General features: G+C 44.5%; 1 pseudogene; it reads right to left on the bottom strand.

The window, feature by feature from the left end:
- Nucleotides 1-293: 293 nt before the first annotated feature.
- Nucleotides 294-19,700, bottom strand: LOC137381174 (probable G-protein coupled receptor 139; annotated as a pseudogene).
- Nucleotides 19,701-19,915: the final 215 nt, after the last annotated feature.

The raw sequence follows: 19,915 nt of genomic DNA, 5'->3' as shown, positions 1-19,915 counted from the left end.
TCTCACACACTCCCCGACTGTCTCGCTCACCTACACTCCCTGTCTGTCTCTCTCACACACACACCTTGTCTTTCTCCCTCACACTGCATCCCTGTCTGTCTCTCTCTCTCACACACATTCCCAAACGGTCTCTCTCACAAACTCTCTGTCTGTCCCTTTTGCACACGCTCCCTGTCTGTCTCTCTCTCACCCACTCCCTGCCCGATTCTCTCTCACACACACCCTGCATTTCTCTCTCGAACCGACAACGGGTCTGTCTCTATCTCATGCACTCATCACAACATTGAATTAATTTAAAAATTAGTAAAGGGGTATTTCAACACATTCTTCAACTGCACTCTGAACTGAGTCTGGGTCACGACATAAAACGCAGTGTTTGTGCAGCAGCTCAGCAGCTGCAGCATGAAGCCCAATTCCCGCAGAAACGCCGGTAGAAGTATAGACTGATAGCCTAAATACCACATCCGGATCCATACCGAAAACACCATTAACACTGCCCATAACAGAATGAAATTTGCCGAGATAATTAACAGTAAAATGATGGATTTTCTTCGGCTATCCATCTCTGGGTCTTTGCGTCTGTCCCCACTGCTATGATCCCGGAGTCTCCTGCGTCCTCTACTGCTCTCTAAAATGTGTCTGACGGTGACAGCATTGAGCAGTAGAATCACCATAAATGGGACAAACGGTGTTAGAATGTAATGGAGGAACTCGATCGTTCCCCAGACACGAGAATTCCGAGCATGCTCTGCTGCATCACAAAACCATGGGATGTTCCACAGCAAATACCGACCTGTGAACATAAAATACCAGAAGATGTTCTTTAAACAGCTCAGCACAATCACTGTTCCCAGAACCACAGCCGCCGTTTTCTCGCTGCAATATTTCCTTTTCAGCTTCTGGCAACAAATCGCCACAAATCGATCGAAAGTGAAATTGACGGTGAACCAGACAGAACAGTCTGTAGCTGCGTAAAGCAGGATGGCGTGAATATTACACACGGGGATGGAATACAGGAACTGAAACTGTTCCGGATAAACAATGGGAATGTGTCTCAATATCACATCCAGGAAAATGACCAGTGGATCCGCCGCTGCCATGGCTACCAGGTAGCGAGTGACACATTTGGAGAGCCCGCATTTTCCCCGAGATAAGATCCCAATCGTCAGCAAGTTAACTGTAAGGAAGGGGAATAAATAGAGAAATTATACATCAGTCTAGGATCAAAGTTACCAGTTTGCTTGAGGCCTTATTGAGATTTAAAGTATGTTCCTGTATCCAGTGATGTACTGAAATGATCGAAGCTGAAAGAACAAGAGAAGTGTTGTAATAGGGTGGAAGGCAGGAGAGATTAAATGAAAATTACACACGGGGATGGAATACAGGAACTGAAACTGTTCCGGATGAGACTGAAATGTTAAAATCAATGTTAATCATAATCCTTCCCTTCCCTCACGTCCCTGTCTGGTTTAAAATCTGATCCATTTCTAATCTCTCCCAGTTCTGATGAAGGGTCATTGACCTGAAACATTAACTGTGTTTCTCTCTCCACAGGTGCTGCCAGACCTGATGAATATATCCAGCATTTTCGGTTTTTATTTCAGATTTGCAACGTCTGTTGCACATCGCTCTTGAGCAGGAAATTAAATGTTGGACTGCCTGAGAGATTCCCTCAACTGTGGTGGGCAGAACGGAATTCAATTATTTCAAAGCAATAATTGGGAATGAGTCCACTGAAAAATCAATGAAACAAATAATCTCAATCGTCACGAAGATAAAGCTAAACAAGGGAATTTGTCAGGATATTTTACTCCAGGTTGGGAGTGAAAACAGCAGTTTCAAGGAGTTTAGAATGACAATTGCACATTTGTTGTTGTATTCAGTATGCAGTGAATTATTTTCCCAGTGACAGGAATTGCTGCTGGAGACAGGGAGCTGAATTTAGTGGAGCCAGTGGGGTTCCTGACGGCGGGCAGAAAATATGAGCGTACCCTGTCATAGAAATTCAGAGCCTACACTCCGTGTGGCTCTTCAGCAATTAACTGCCTGGTGTCGTGGTCCACATCCCTTAAAGGATGGGAATCCCATCTGCCAAAGCTGCTGAACAATCATGGCCAGCTGCTCACTAGTATCGGCAACGCCACTGAGAGCAGTGGAACTGCCAGTATTACACCCTTGACCCATCGTGCCCTAGACACATAGGTAAGTCTGGCGATGACACCACGCACAGTCAGCTGATCGGAGCCAGTGCCGGTAACACAACAGGTCTGGGACCAGGCCCATTGTTAGAGTCCCGGACCCGACGTAAATCAAGTGTTGCAGCAGGGGATAGCCAGGGAGCAGGGACTACTGTTGCTATTACACCAGACCTGGGACAGGAGCAGCCTTGGAGTCCCATACCCCAGGTGAGTTGGCTGGTATTGCCAGTGCCAGTGTGGTAACCCCTGGAAAATGGGTGATGGTACTCGCTTAGTTTGGGGGTGTTTCAGGGAGAATCATCTTTGCTGCCAGGGCCCATCCATGGGCCACAGGTTACCGAGGGAGCAGGCTACAGTTCACAATGTTGCAATTTTCAGAACTCATGAAGTGTGGAAGTCGAGTGATGAGCGAGCAAGATAGTAATAGAATTCATGAGGGCACAAACAGGGTGATGGACTGGGCAGAAACAATAACCACAAATTGTATTTCTACAGCACCTTTAATGTCGTAAAAAGTCCCAAGATGTTTCATAGGCGCATTATATAACAAAATAAGATACCGAGTTACATAAGGAGATTGTAGATAAGATGACCAAAAGCTGGATCAAAGAAATATGCTTCAAGGAGTGTTTTAAAGACATAAAGTTAGCTGGAGAGGCGCGGAGATGGTATTACAGAGCTTCGGGCCCATACAACTGAAGGTACTACCACCAGTGGTGACGAGATTAAAATCAGGGATGCACAAGAGGCCAATATAAGATTAATATAGGTATGTTAGTGTGTTGTGGGACAGGAGGCTATTTCCGTGATATGGGGCTGGACATGTGTTGCAGGCGTGGCTCTTAGCAGCGGGCCAGACAGGCGGGGTTAACAGAACCTCGGCCTTTTCGTGCCACCCACCCCCACCTCGCCCCAAAGCGATCGTGCATTTTTTTTGTCTAAATGTCTTATGCTGGGATCCAAGTCCCTTTCAAGATTAGGATCCCACCTCCAACAGCTGCTGGCCAATCAGAGAACTGGCAGCTCATCAGTATCGGCACTAGCACCAGGAGAGGTGGTCACTTTCAGTACTGCAGACGTCTTGGTGGTAACGAATACTTGAATGAGGGTTTTAAGCAGAGGATCTGCGAGAGAAACAAAGTCAGGCGATGTAACTGAGGTGGGGGTAGGCCATTTTAGTGAAAGTGCATATACGTGGTCGGAAGATCATCTTGGGGTCAAATATGACACCAAGTTTGTAAACAGTCTGCTTTAGTCTCACACAGTAGTCAGGGAGAGGGATAAAGTCGGTAGCTGTTAATGGTGTGTGCAATGGGGACTGAAAACAATGGCTTCAATCTTCTAAAATTTTAATTCGCACTGAAAATACATAAGGTAAAACAGAAAGTGCTGGAAATACTCAGCAGTTCTGGCAGCATCTGTGGTGACTTAAACAGAGTTATTGTTTCAGATATGTGACCTATCATCAGTACTATTTCCGACATTTTCTGTTGTTTTATTCTTTGTCCTCTGTGGAGCAGTGACGGATAAAGGGAGATTAAATATAGAAATTCAAAATCACGAAGAGTCTTGATTGTGTAATTAAGGTGAAGAGGTTTCCAGTGTCAGAAAGTGCAATATTAAGACACAGTTTGATGTTAATTGGCAAAGACACTGAGGGGAAATGCGGAAAATTTTCTTACGCTGTGAGTTATTGGGTTTAGAATTCATTGTCAGGCTATATGGTGGAAACAGATTCAAAAATATCTTGCAAAAGTGCATTTGGCAAAAACTTGAAAAGGATAAAAATGCAGGAGTCTGGGGAAAGAGCAGGGGAGCAGAATTGATTAGATAATATTTCAAAGCGACAACACTGACACAATGGGCCGAATAGCCTCCTTCTATGCTGCATTGTCTCTGATTCTATGAGCCAGACCGAAACTGAAAAAGTGAGAGTGTGAGACAGGGTGAAAGAGAAAATGGAAAACAATGAAAAAGGTGAGAAACAGGAAAAATCAGATTTGTCCTTCTTTTCAGGCCTAGGGTTGGTGATTCATGATCTGCCCGTGCCTGTTCCTGGTGACACACAAAACTTCCTGCTGCCTCCTCATTGCCATGAATTATACATGCCGCCCAGGGTGACCCGCACTGTAAGCTGGGTGACTGGAAGCTTAACAGGATCCTAACTGTGTGTGAAGCTGGCTGGTAGCTTCAAGGGTGATGCAACGTTCTTTCCTTATGACGTCTCTTAACTCCTAGCTTCCCCTCATCTTGCTGTCTGATATGATGTACAAGCTGCAGTTGGCGGTACCTGGATCTCCTGCTTTCCATCCAATCCCCAAAACCTCACCCCAATCCTCCCCTTCTGATGATATACTTCCCAATAATAACCTAAAAGTGCCAGCTTCCCAGTCACAGCAGCTCTCAGGGACAGAGAGAGAGAGAGAAAGAGAGAGCAGCAGTACAGCACTGATGGTGAATATCCATTAGCAGGTCCGGGACTCACAACCACCTGCGAAAATATTTACACTGCGTGTACCGTCGAGGTTGGAATAGAGTCGGGACCTGCACGTGGTGATTGCATGTGCCAGCTCACTTAACATGAGAAATTTAATGGGGCAACAGACAGGAAAATGCTGATAGACATGTCCACTGAGATACTTTGTCCATTGACCGTCCTGTCAGACAGTCTGTTGTCACTGTTTAGGAACTTAGAGGAGTCCGACTCCAACAGGGCACAGGACATTGCACAGAGCTTGAAGCCCATTCTTTCCCTAGTGGAAGTGGTCACTAAGTCCATGACAGCACTAGCGGACCCAGCCTTGATACAGCGTCTGGTGATCATTGTCGCAGTTTCCACTGCAGCACAGGTGGCAGACACTCAACGTCTCGGTGTTGCAGTGGAATGTCAGACCGAGGTCATAAGATCCATGCTTGCGGCCATGCAGGATCTTAGTGCTTCCATTATGGCAGTGGATCTCAGTTGTCAAAGGGGTTTTAAGGCTCTCACCGCAGTCCAGCACTCAGAGATCCAGAGGATTAATCGGATTTCTGAGGTATCGCTCCGTGGGACAGGCAGTGGCTCCGTGGAGCACGAACCTGCTGTCCGCTCTTAGGCTGGCAGAATTTGTCTTCCTTCACTGATACTCCACCAGTGTTTTTGCTGATACCCATAAACCAGCTCAGGCTGCTGCTGACCATGGGGAACTAATGTCGTCCGAATGCGAGACGTCAAGACCCAGAGCTGCTCGAGGGATTCATGCAAGACCATCTACAACCTCCCTCAGTGAAAGTCAGCAGCCTTACACCAACCATTCTGCAGCCACTGGGGTAGCACCGTGCAGGATCACTAGGCAATTTGAGGGAACCCTTAATGCAGGCACTATGGAATACACAAGTGTGAATTCAACGTGTCGTTGAATAAAAGTGTTCATGAAAAGATATTTGTTGTGTCTGTTTTACAGAGAGATGCAGGGATTATGGAGTAGTTATCAAGGAAGACTTTAATTATCCGAATGTAGACTGGAGGAGCAGTAGTGTAGAGGTCAGAAAGGGGAAGGAGTTCCTCGAGTATGTTCTGGAAAGCTTTCTAAAGCATCTGTCAAGTTTTTGCCCACTCACTCTACCTAACTATATCCCCTTGCAAATTCCTTATGTCCGCATCACAAGATGCCCTCCCACCTGTTTTTGTATCATCAGCAAATTTGGATGTCTTACACTCTGACCCCTCCTCCAAGTCATTAATACAAATAGTGAATAATTGAGACCTTAGGACTGATCCTTGCTGCCCTCCACTACTTACGTCTTTCCTCCTTGAAAAAGACCCATTAATCCCCACTCTCTGTCGACTGTGCGTTAACAAATCCTCAGTTCATGCTAATATATGACGCCCAATACCGTGAGTTCCTCTCTTGTGCAATAATCTTTTCTGTGGCAACTTATCGGATGCCTTCTGCAAATCCAAATACACTACATCTCCTGGTTCCCTTTATAAATTCTGCTTGTTATATCCAAAAACCACTCTAACAAAAGTGTCAAACATGATTTCCCTTTCTCAAACCATGTTGACTCTGTTTGATTGCTTTAAGCTTTTCTAAATGTCTGCAATTTCTTCCTTAATAATGAACTCTAGCATTTTCCCAATGACCGATGTTCGGCTGACTGGCCTATAGTTTCCTGCTTTTTGTCTCCCTCCCTTCTTGAACAGGCGCGTCACATTAGCGGTTTTCCAATCCGCTGGGACCCTCCTGGAATCCAGTGAGTTCTGGAATATTTCGACCACTGCCTCCTCTTTTATTGCAGTTCCTTCCTTTAAAACCCTTGGATGAAGCACATCAGGTCCTGGCGACTTGTTTGCCTTTAGTCCAATTAGTTCGTCAAATACTCTGCCGTCGTGAAAGAGACTGTTACAAGATCTTTACTCCCATTAGCTCTTTGCTTATCTGATATCTGTGGGGTGTTTGTAGTGTCCCCCATCGTCAATTCCAATGCAAAATATTGGTTTAAATATTCTGCCATTTCCCTGTTCCCCATTATCAATTCACCAGTCACATCCTCCAAGGGTCCCACGCTCACTTTAGCGACTCCCTTTCTTCTTATAAAGAAGCTCTTGTTGTTTGTTTTTTATATTTATTGCCAATTTGCTTTCATAATCAATTTTCTCCGTCTTAATTAGCTTTTTAGGCATCCGCTGCTGGTTCCTTAAAAGATTCCCAATCCTCTTGCGTACCACTAGTTGTTGCCACTTTGTATGCCTCAGTTTTTGATGGGATACTCTCCTTGACCGCCTTTGTTAACCACGGGTGGTTCATCCTTCTCATCGAGTCTTCTTTTTGACCTTGATTATTTTTTGCTGAGCGTTATGACATATCTGGTAAAATGTCTGCCACTTCTCATCCACTTATCTTCCCCTTAGTCTATTTTCCCAGCCTGTTTTAGACAACTCTTTCTTCATACCTCTGTAATTGCTCTTGTTTAAGTTGGGGACACTGGTGTGAAACCCAAATTGCTCGTCCTCAAACTGCATTAGAATTTCTACCATGTTGTGACTGCTACCCCCTGGAGGACGATAATTATGACATTTCTTATTAATCCGACCACATTGCATATTACTAGATCTAAAATAGCCTGTTTCCGAGTAGGTTTTGCAACAGCCATTCAGAGACTGTAGAATCGAGATAAAATATGACGATTAATTTTTGAAACTAGCTGAAAAACCAGCTTTTGAGAGACACAGAGACAGACAGCATGAGCATGAAAGGAACAGAGATCACTGATAATTTAAACTGAAGGAAGGTGAATTTTAGACTGATCACTTTTTCACCCCTCAATATTCGAAAGCAAAATTAATTCATCAAAGTATTTGCAATTTGTTAATCTGTAGATGTCCTCGCTGGATGAAGGAGGAGTTGAAGTTTTGGATGTTGGTCATTTTTCTTTCCTCATTGGAACCTGGAATACTGCAAGTGGACTTTAATCAGAGAATTAATAATCGGGAAGTGCAAATCACAAAGAAAGCTGTTTTCTAATGCTGTTTATATGTTAGTAGTGTTTAAGAGTTTAGTTTTTCTGATAAACAGTTAATTTGTTGGTCTAAAGATATCTGGTTTGGTTTGCCTCATTCGGAGTTTGCCAGATAGTTCAATTCGGCTTTCGATGTCTTTAATTTAGAAAGTTTAAAGTGATATGTTAGGCGATCTGCAGAACGCCGGGAATGATTTAACAGTGTATTGCTCACGCAATGAGAACAGTCTAATTTGATTGGATATATATATACTTGACCGGTCAGTCGTAAAACAAGATAAGCCCAGGAACTGCAGTCAGTCAGTTTAACATTGGTAGAGGGGAAATTTATTGAAACAATAATCTGTGAAATAATGAATAGTCGCATGGCCAAATGAGGGATACCTAAGGAAAGACAGTATGGAATTCTTTAGGGAAAACCATTTTAAGTAACTTGCAAGAGTTTTTTTTTTTAGGAGGAAAGAGAGTGGGTTTATGAAGGCAATGCAGTTGATGTGGTGTACCTGGACTTCCAAAAGGCATTTGATACAGTGCCACACAACAGACATGTGAACAAAGATATAGCTCATGGAATAAAAGGGATTGGAAAACTGACAGGAAACAAAAAGTATTGGTTAATGGATCTTTTCCGGCCTACAGGAAGGTTTTTATTGGAGTTCCCTAGGGGTTACTGTTGGGACTGAGTACGGCATGAAGGAGCCCGAGCAAAACTGGAGTCAATGGGAATCAAGGGGAAAACTCTGCAACGGTTTGTGTCGGTCCGAGCACAAAGAAAGATGTTTGTGGTTGTTGCAGTTCAATCATCTCAGCTCCAGGACATCGCTGCAGGAGTTCCTCAGGGTAGTACCCTGGGCTCAACCATCCTCTGCTGCTTCATCAGTCCGTGTAGAAATGCAACAAGACCTGTACAATATGCAGGTTTGTTTGATAACCGTCCAGTAATATTCGCACCACAAAAGTACCAGGCAATGAGCAACTCCAGCAAGAGAGAATCTAACCATGTCCCCTTGACATTCAAAGGCATTACTATCGCTGAATCCCCCACTATCAAGATCCTGGGGGTTACCCTTAACCAGAAACTGAACTGGAGTAGCCATTAAATACTTTGGCTACACGAGCAAGTCAGACGCAAGGAATACTGTGGCGAGTAACTCACCTCCTGACTCCCCAAATCGTGTCCACCATCAGCAAGGCACAAGTCAGGAGTCAGTGGTCTGGTCTCTGCTTTCTGACCTGTGACAGGTGAGAATGGTCTTCGATACAGGATCTGATGGATGGAATGGCCTGGTATCTGCTGTCTGAACTGTAACAGGTGAGAATGCGTTTTCTGTCCCCGGATTGAATGGATGGAATGACCTGGAATCTGCTGCCTGGTCTGTGTCAGGGGAGAATGATTTATGCGTTGGTTTTAATTTTCCAAAATTACTTATATTCGGGGAAGGTTCCTTTAGATTGGAAAATAGTGAATGTAGCTCCTTTATTCAAAAAGGGATGGAGGCAGAAAGCAGGAACCTAAAGGCCAGGTAGCTTAACATCTTCCTTGGGGAAAATGTCAGAAGGTATTATTAAATATGTAAGCGAAGGGTATTTAGGAAAATTCAAGCTTATCACGCAGACTCAACATGGTTATGTGAAAGCTGAGTGTTACATGTGCTGTGGATAAAGTGGAACCTGTGATGTATTGTCCTCAGCTTTCCAGAACGCATTTGAAAAGGTGCCACATCAAATGCTACTGCATGGGGGGAAAAGGTCATGTTGCAGGGGGTAACATATTGCCATGGATAGAATTTTGGGTAGCTAACAGTTAAAAGAGAGTAGGCATAAATAGGTCATTTTCTGGTTGGAAAGATATAACGAGTGGTGTGCCATGGGGGTCTGTGCTGGGGCATCAACTTTTTACGATTTATATAAATTACTTAGATGAAGGGGCCAAATGTATGGTTGTTAAATTTGCAGATGACACAAAGATAGGGAATAAAGTACATTGTGGAAAAGACACAAGGTGGCTGCAAAGAGACATAGATAGGTTAATGAGTGGGCACAGAACTGGCAAATGGAGCATAATATGGGAAAGTGCAAAAATGTCCACTTTGGTAGGAAGAATGTCAAAGAACCATATTATCTAAATGCTGAAAGATTGCAGAGCTCTGAGATGGACAGGGATCTTGGTGTTCTAGTGCAGGAATCGCAAATAATTAGTGTGCAGGTACAGCACATAATTAGGAAAGCTAATAAAATGTTATTGTTTATCGTGAGGTGAATTGAATGCATAAGGAGGGAGGTTATGCTTCGGCTACACAGGGCATTGGTGAGACCACATCTGGATTACTGTGTACAACACTGGTCTCCTCATTTAAGGAAGGATGTAAATGCGTTGGAGGCAGTACAGATAAGGTTTACTAGACTAATACCTGGAATTGGTGGCCAGTCTTACGGGAAAAGATTGGACAGGCTAGGCTTGTATCCGCTGGAATTTGGAATAGTAAGAGGCGACATGACTGAAACATATAAGATCCTGAGAGGTATTGACAGGGTGGATGTGGAAACGGTGTTTTTGCTTGTGGGAGAATCTCAAACTAGGAGTCACAGTTTAAAAATAAGGGATCTCCATTTAAGACAACGTTGAGGAGATTTTTCTTTTTCTCTCAGAGGGTCGTTGAGTCTTTGGATTTCACTCAAAAGGCAGTGGAAGCAGAGTGTTTGAATATTTTTAAGGCAGAGACAAATGGATTCTCGTTAAGCACGGGAGTGCACGATTATCAGTGGCAGGTGACGCTGTGGAGCAAACAGTTCAGCCATGAACTTATTGAATGGTGCAGCAGGATCGAGGGGTCATTGGACTACTGCTGATCCTAATTTGAATGTTCGTATATCCTGGTTTGGATGGATGCAATCACCTGGTCTCTGATGTCTGAGCTGTGGCAGGTGAGAATGATTTTCTCTCCCGAATCGGATGTATGGAATGGCCTGGTCTCTGCTGTATGACCTTTGACAGTTGAGTATGTTTACTCTCCTGGATCTGATGGATGGAATTGCCTGGTCTCGGCGGTCTGACCTGTGACAGATGAGAATGGTTTTCTATTCCGAATGGAATGGATGCAATGGCCTGGTTTCTGCTGTCTGACCTGTGACAGGAGAGAATGCATTTCCATCCCGGATCGGATGGATGGAATGGTCTGGTTTCTGCAGTCTGTCATACTGATCGATTCCTGTTTGAGATTTGTGGGGATATTCAACCTAGGAGAATCAATAAATTTAAATGAAATAGAGGACGCTATCGTTATCTTGATCCTGCTCATGGGATGTAGGTATCGCCGACAAGGCGAGCATTTGTTCCTTATCCCCAATTGCCCTTGTGTCACTTTGTACAGGTGTGCAGAGAATCAACTGAATCTGACCAGCATGCATCGTAAATGCCAGAAAGCCTTATCAGAGGTTAGGTCACCTGTTAACAGATGTAAGCTGTTTTTATTACAGATTAACAGAATTACTCGTGAAAAAAAACACGTTGTCGATGGAATGTTTAACAAAAAGGCAAAAAAGTCTTAAAAATTAGTAATGACCAATAAAGACTGACTTTAAGGTTATGTTTCACTTTGATGTCAAGTTAGAACTTTGGACAAACTTCACGTGCACTGGAAAATGCAGAGCAGGCAGTGGCATCGCGGTAATGTTACTAGACTAGTAACCTAGAGGCCCAGGTTAATGTTCTATCTGTCGACTCTCAGTCATCAGTAAGTGATGGAAGTGGTCGTCAACAGTGCTATCAAGCAGCACTTGCTTAGCAATTATCTGCTCGCTGACGCTCAGTTTATCATCCGTCAGGGCCACTCAGCTCCTGAACTCGTTACAACCTTGTTCCAAACATGGACATAGTTTGGTCAGCTACTGAACAATCAGCAGGGAAGTGACCGCCTACTGGTTGCTTATCTATGTATGACTCCCTGCAACCTATTTGTGACTAATGGGTGTCTTGTCAACAGGTGTATTGCTGACTAATGTTTTGTTTTGTTTTTAACATTTGTATACCTGCCGAATCTAGTAAAGTCATTGGCATTGAATTTGACCTTTGAGTGTTGTCTCCTTATTTCTCACCATTCTTATGTTCGAACCAAAGAGTAAACCAGTCAAGGGTAGAAGATTACAATTTATAAGTAACAGTTCTTTAAATATGTGAACATGCAGCTGCACATTATCATGACCAGAAATGTCTTCGAGACAACGACCCTTGTGAAAAACTCTGAAACACCATTCCCAGACCTTTGTAAATGAAATCCATAGGATATGGGTGTCGTTGTCGAAGCCAGCATTTGTTGCCAATCCCTGCTTTCACTTGACAATTCCATGCCTTGCTCGGCCATTTCGCAGGACAGTTAAGAGTCAAGTACATTGCTGTGCATCTGGAGTCACATGAAGGCCAGACCAGGTTCGGACAGCAGATTTGCTTAACTAAAGGGCACACACCTTTCACTGCGCCCACATACTTCTAGCTATTCAGCTATGGCAGGCAAATCATCGCAAACACAGTGCAACACTATCTCGGCTTACCTTCATCCCCGGAGCCTGATGGAGGAGATGGTTCTCCACATCATGTGACCAGCTGTGACAGAGCATCCAGCATCCGACATTAATGAGAGCATTCAGGATGATGCTATGGTCTCACAACCTCTCCCTCATCCTGCCCTCTGAGATGATGGACAGGTCGCAGATAGTGGGCTCATGGACGTTCAGCATTCCATCCCACCCCAATTCCTCACCCCAACCATCCCCTTCTGATTTTATACTTCCCAATGATAACCCAAAACTGCCAGCTTCCCAGTCACATCAGCTCCGGGAGACCGAGAGAGAGAATCAGAACAGCACTGATGGTGACACCCCATCACTTGGACTGTTGCTCACAGCTACCAATTCAAATGCTGACACTGCGTTTATCTTAGAGGCTGGTCTTGAGTCAGAATCTGCACCTGGTGTGTCACCAAAAAACGCGTGGGCTGCAGCCAGGCCAGGTTAAATGATAGCTCGTGTGTCAACTCACAGGAGGGCAAGGTCGCGAACGAGTTATAATACACAGGACTCAGCTGAGAATATTGTTGGAGCATCAGACAGGAGAATGCTGATGGACTTGTGCATTGAGACACTTTATCCATTGACAGGCCTGTCAAACTGTCTGTTGTCACCATCAAGGAATATGGAGGATTCCAATTCCAATGTCGCTGAGGATGTGGCTCATGAAGCCCATTCTTTCTGCTGTGGAATTGGTCACTAACTCGATCACAGCACTCACGAACCCAGCCATGATACAGCGTCTGGTAACCATCGTCTCAGCTTCCACTGCAGCACAGGCGGCAGACACCCAACGTTTCAGTGCGACAGTGGAAGCTCAGACTGAGGTCATGAGATCCATGCTTGCTGCCATGCAGGATCAGACTGCTGCCATCATGGCTGTGGAACTCAGTGCTCAAAGGTTTTTGCAGGCTCTCACAGCTGTCGAGCAATCTGTTACCAAGTAGATTACTAGGATTGCTGGTGTGTTGCCCCATGTTACTGGCAGTGGCTCCGTGGAGCATAAACCTGCTGTCCTCTCTGAGGATGTCAGTATTTGTTCTCCCTTCACTGCTATTCCACCAGTGTTCTTGCTGTTGCCCATCAGCCAGTGCAGGCTGCTGCTTCACATGCCGATGTTGTGCAGTCTGAATCCGAGCCCTCAAAGCCCAGAGTTGCTCGAGAGCGTCCTGCAAGTCCATCTGCAGTCTACCCCAGTGCAAGTCGTCTGTCTTCCACCAGCCATGCTGCAGCCACTAGGTAAGCACTGTGTAGAAGCGCTAGGCAAGTCGAGGGAACCCGCAAAACAGGCACTGAGGGAATACACAAGAGTAAATAGTTCAGTTTTGTTTGTATAATTGAAAATGTTGTTGGATAAATATTTCAATATAAAGGGTTTTGTGGGGGTTTATTATTGCGCGATTATGACCAAGGAGACGCTGTGATGGTGCATCTCAGATGGGTGCAATGGTGGTGAATTGGGGGATCCATGGTGGGAAGCGACATAAGGAGGTTGCAGACTGTTAGAGGTCGGTTGAGTGAGTGGGTAGAAATCTGGCAGATGGATTATAATGTGGGAAAATGCGAAGTTGTTCACTTTGGCAGGAAGAATAAAAAAAACAGAGTATTTCTTAAAGGGGGAGTGATTGCAGAATTCCGAGGTGCAGAGGGATCCAGGAGTTCTAGTGCATGAGTCACAAAAGGTTAGTATGCAGTTTTAGCAATTAATAAAGAAGGCTAATAGAATGCGACCTTTTATTACGGGGGGAAATAAAAGTAAGAATGTTATGCTTCCGTTATGCAGGGCGTTGGTGAGACAACAGTTAGAATACTGCGTACAGTTTTTGTCTCCTTATTTCAGGAAGGATGCATATGCATTGGAGGCTGTTCAGAGGATATTTACTAGGTTGATACCTGGAATGAGTGGGTTGTTTGATGTGGAAATGTTGGACAAGTCGGGCATGTTTTCATTGGAACTTAGAAGAGTGAGGGGAGACTTGACTGAAGTCTGTAAGCTCCTGAACGGTTTTGACAATTGTGAATGTGGAGGGGATGTTTCCTCTTGTGGGTGAGTCCAGAACTAGCATGCACTGATGAAAATTAAGTGCCGCCCATTTAGGACAGAGACGAGGAGAATGTTTTTTCTCTCAGAGGGTCGTGTGACTTTGGAATGTTCTTCCTCAGAAGGTGGTGGGGGTGGGGTAATTGAATATGTTTAAAGCTGAGGAAGATAGATTCTTGTTTGGAAAGGGAACGAAAGATTATCGGGGATAAATGGGAATGTGGAATTTAAGACAGAAAACAAATCAGATATGATAGCATTAAATGGCAGAGCAAGCTAAATGGGCTGAATAGCCTACTTCTGCTCCTAATTTGTATGGTTATATGGACGCATGATCCTTTTGGAACCAGAATCTTATCAGGAATTCTCTGATAGACAGTTTGGGTGGAAGGTCTCCATAAAAAAATCCTCTCTGCCTCCTCTTTCTGAGATGCCCTCTGAATTCCTGGTGGCAATACTTGTATTCTCATGATGGCAATGATATGAATGGTGCAGCAGAACACCATGAACAAAGAACAAAGAACAAAGAAAATTACAGCACAGGAACAGGCCCTTCGGCCCGCCAAGCCTGCGCCGATCCATATCCTCTATCTAAACATGTCGCCTATTTTCTAAGGGTCTGTATCTCTTTGCTTCCTTCCCATTCATGTATCTGTCTAGACACATCTTAAAAGACGTTATCATGCCCGCGTCTACCACCTCCGCTGGCAACGCGTTCCAGGCACCCACCACCCTCTGCGGAAAGAACTTTCCACGCATATCGCACCTAAACTTTTCCCCTCTCACTTTGAACTCGTGACCCCTAGTAATTGAATCCCCCACTCTGGAAAAAAAGCTTTTTGCTATCCACCCTGTCTATACCTCTCATGATTTTGTACACCTCAATCAGGTCCCCCCTCAACCTCCGTCTTTCTAATGAAAATAATCCTAATCTTTTCAACCTCTCTTCATAGCTAGCGCCCTCCATACCAGACAACATCCTGGTGAACCTCCTCTGCACCCTCTCCAAAGCATCTACATCCTTTTGGTAATGTGGTGACCAGAACTGCACGCAGTATTCCAAATATGGCCGAACCAAAGTCTTATACAAATGGAACATGACCTGCCAACCCTTCTACTCAATACCCCGTCCGATGAAGGAAAGCATGCCGTATGCCTTTTTGACCACTCTATTGACCTGCGTTGCCACCTTCAGGGAACAATGGACCTGAACACCCAAATCTCTCTGCACATCAGTTTTCTCCCGGACTTTTCCATTTACTGTCTAGTTCACTCTTGAATTGGATCTTCCAAAATGCATCACCTCGCATTTGCCCTGATTGAACTCCATCTGCCATTTCTCTGCCCAACTCTCGAATCTATCTATCTTCTGCTGTATTCTCTGACAGTCCTCTTCACTATCTGCAACTCCACCAATCTTAGTGCCGTCTGCAAACTTGCTAATCAGACCACCTACACTTTCCTCCAAATCATTTATGTATAGAATGAACTTGGGCACCTGCTTCAATGTGTACTGGAGGGCTTCCCCTGAACGGTTCAGGCATTGGAAGCCGATGGTCTTCTCCATGATGTTTTTAGTGACTGCTTTGCTCTCATTATATACTTGATGTCCTTGCATTTTGAGTGATGGGGTGGGGGCAATGGTGGGTGGGAGGAAAATGAACCGTGTATAGAGGGATTTGTCTCCGAGCAGACAATTTCTCCTTTTACAAGGAGAGCTGAAGACGCTGGGAAGGGCCGACTACTTCACAGTGAAGGAATTGTGGCTGCTGCCAGGCCAGTGGATATTCACAAACATGATGCACTGGGCATGTTCACACACCAACAGCACATTCATGCACTGAGAGTATGCCAGTTTATGTACCTCTCCCTGTTGACTTGGAGGCTGCACAGAGCCACATATCCCAGCGGGAATGCTGGCATCCTGTTAAAACTACAGGTCTTCTCATCCTGCTTCTCCCAACTGAGTTGAAAAACCATATGGGATGCCTCCATCACCTTCCGGGTACATCGAGGGATGACATATTAGGAGATGTTGAATATGCCGCCTGCTCCTCCCTGGAAAGATCCAGATTCACAGAAGTTCAATGAAAATGTGAACGTAATGGTCACTGGCAGCTCTGTCCTCACCCTGGTGTGAGGCTTCAGGTCGTAATGTAGCAGGTGGCACAGCTCTGTAACCACCTCCTTACTGAATCAGAGTCACCTCACACACTGCTCCTGGGTTATGTCTATGTAGGAAAAGTACTCTCGGGAAACCCGGCTGGGTAGTGCAGAGCACCACCCCCCCACCCTCCTCCCACTTTTATCAGCCCCTCACTGCAGCCTGTGCTCCATTTGCTGGTCATGTTGCAGACAGAGATACACTGTAACTATAGTCTGTTGAGCTGAGAGTGACTGACACAGGTGGTTAGTGCAGACCAAGTTAGAAAGCTGCCAGAACGCCTGATTGATGCCAAATTCAGACCATGTTCCTGCTGCAGGTCCATGCAGGTTACTCAGGGACTAGTACCCTCTCCATCATGGGTAGCGTGCAGGCCACAACAGAAATGACCACCAGCGTGGATTCCACAGCACCGATACCAGTGACTCTACTGATGCAGAGAGAGATCCACAGGGAAGGAAATTCACTTTAAAAAGGGAATGATAAATAATCAAAATACAAGGAGTTGCTGGAATATGGGAAATGTGCAAGGGAATCGGCCTAATCGGAGGGTGGAGGCCATTGAGAGATTTTCACCCAAGAATGAGTATATTAAGATTGTAACATTGCCCGACCTGGAGCCAGGATAGGTTAGTGAGCATGGGGGTGATGGGTGAACTGTACCTGGTGTGATTTAGGCAGCATTGTTCTGGATGAGCTGACATTTAAGGAGGCTTTTAATTGTGATGGTGGCCAGAAAACAGAGGAATATTCGACTGGATTTGACAAAGGCAAGTATGAGGCTTTATGCAGCAGATGAGCTGACGGAAAGGTGGAGACATGCAATATTATGAAGGTGGCAGTTGGCAGGTTTGCTGATACAGAGGCTATGCGATTCGAACAAAGGGTCATTGAGGTTTTTAACAGTCTGGTTCATTCTCAGACTTTGGTCAGGGCGCGAGATGGAGTGGATGGATCGGGAACAGAATTTGTGATGGAAATCGATGACAATAGATGTAGTCTTCCCAAAATGTAAGTGCCATGAAACCAATACAGTTAAACCAAATATAAAGATCTAACAGCTGGATACTGAGAGTTGCCAGGAACAATTATATCAACAAGCAAGATGGAGTAAATGACAAGAACAGTTCTGAAGTTAAGCTTAGTTTATAGAATCAATTACTTGTGAAAGGCACTTACCAGGGACACCAACAATAGCAAGGGCGGGATAATAAATCGTATGCATCGTTAAAAGGACGAAATAGATTCGGCGATCCAATGATAGCCAATCAGAAAACGCAGAAAGAGAGTCAAAGGCCCAGGAGAAACTCCTGACCATTGTTGTAACATTCCAATCTCTTGTTCTCAGATTCGGACCCATTTTTCTAACACTTCAATCTATTGTTCTCAGATTCTGTTCTGTCCTCTCCCTGTCTCCAGGGCCGCTGATCCCTGTTACTGCCAGGTGTGATGTCTCCGCTGACACTGTGGGATAACACATTGATAAGAGTGCCTTATTAATAGAAAAGGGAAACCCTCCAGTGGAAAAATTAGGGTCCATGGAGACTGATGTTAATTATAGACTGAAAAAGCAGGTTCAGTTAACTCTTTTCAATTCAACACTGTTTGTACAACGATAAAGTAGACTATTTACCCAGTCTGGAGGAGATGTTTGAGCGTTGCTGAGGGAAGGAAATGTGGAAAAAGCAGCAGCATTGGCCTGAATCCTTCGATCCTCCTTGGATATGGGAGTATTGCCAGTGGACTGGAGGGTCGTAAATGAAAAACTGTAGAATAAAAAGGAAGGGGATAAACCCTGTAACGACAGGTCAGTCTGCAGAATGTCAGTGATGGGGGAAATTTCAGAGACCATATTCCAGGAAGACATATTGGCTGGTTGGGAAATCATGGCATAATAAATGCTTGAGTCTTTTGATGGGGTAACAGAGAGGTTTGATGGGGGTTATGTGGTATACATGGACTTCCAAAAAACATTTGATAATGAGCCATATAACAGGCTTGTTGGTGGAGTTAGAACACATTTGTAGAAATTGCAGCAGCGGAATGGGTATGAAATTGGATGAGTGACCGGAAACGTAAAGCAGTGCAGACTGTAGGAAAGTACACAGTGGAGATCTTCAGGAGTCAGTGGTAGCAGCCCTTCTTTTATATATATATATATATATAAAATGGATGGACTTAATGCAGAGAAATGTGAAGTGGTTTATTTTGGTAGGAAGAACGAGAACATGTAATATAAAATGAAGGGTACAATTCTAAAGGGGCTGCAGGAGCAGAGGGACCTGGGGTTATATGTGCACAAGTCAGTGAAGTTCAAAGGGCAGGCTGAGAAAATGTTCAAGGAAGCATACGGGCTCCCGAGCTTTATAAATTGGGGCATAAAGTAGAAAAGCAAGGAAGTGATGATCAACCTGCATGAGAAACTGGTTCCCCTCAATTGAAGTATTGTGCCCAGTTCTGGGCAACGCACTTTAAGAAGCATTTGAAGGCATTAGAGCGGGTGCAGAGAAGATTAAATAGAATACTTATAGGAATGAGGGAATGCCGTTATGTGAATTGATTGGAAAAGTTGGTTCTGCTCTCCTTAGAGAAGTGAAATTTGAGAGATGATTTTATAGAGTTGTTCAAAATTAAGAGTTGTCTGGGCAGAGTAGATAGGGAGAGACTGTTCTCATTCTTGGAAGGATCGAGAACGAGAGGGCACCGTTTTAAGGTGATTGACAAAAGAAATGACTGCAACATGAGAGCAAACCTTTGCATAGCGAGTGATTAGGTTCTGTAATAAACGTCTGAGAGGCTGCTGCAGGCTGATTCAATCGTGGCTTGCAAAAGAGAATTGGGCAATTATGCAGAAAAATAAACAGGGCTGCGGAGAAAAGCCAGAGGAGTGGGACTAGGTGAGTGGTACTTGCAAAGAGCTGGCACGGACAAAATGGTATAAATGCCTGCCCTTCTGCTGGAGCTGTTGTATGATTCAATGATAAACAGATTCATCAAGTTCTTTGATGAAGTAGCAGGTAGGGTTGAGGAACAACCCAAGGTTGATGTCATGTAGATGGACTTTCTAAAGGTGTTTGATAAAGTAACATTTACGAAACGTGTCTGGTAAAATGAAACCGATGGAGTAAAGGGTCAATGGCATTTTGGTTATGATGTTTGCTAAGGAAGAGAGTGCAAAGAGAAGTGGAGGCAATTGTTCTTCAGATTGAAAGTATGAAGTCGTGTTCCACATGCTTCAGTATTAGGGCCACTGATCTTTTGAAATACAGTTTTCTTTTATTAGTTCATGAGATGTGGGCATCGCTGGTTTGACAGCATTTGTTGCTCATCCTTAATTGCCGTCGAGAAGGTGATGGTGAGCCATCTTCTTGAACTGCTGCTGTCTATGTGGGGTAGGTGTACCCTCAGTGCTGTTAGGAAAGCAGTTCCAGGATTTTGACCCAGCGA

Source organism: Heterodontus francisci, chromosome 21 (genome assembly GCF_036365525.1).
Source record: "Heterodontus francisci isolate sHetFra1 chromosome 21, sHetFra1.hap1, whole genome shotgun sequence".
Taxonomy (NCBI): Eukaryota; Metazoa; Chordata; class Chondrichthyes; order Heterodontiformes; family Heterodontidae; genus Heterodontus; species Heterodontus francisci.
This window is presented reverse-complemented; position numbering and strand designations above follow the sequence as displayed.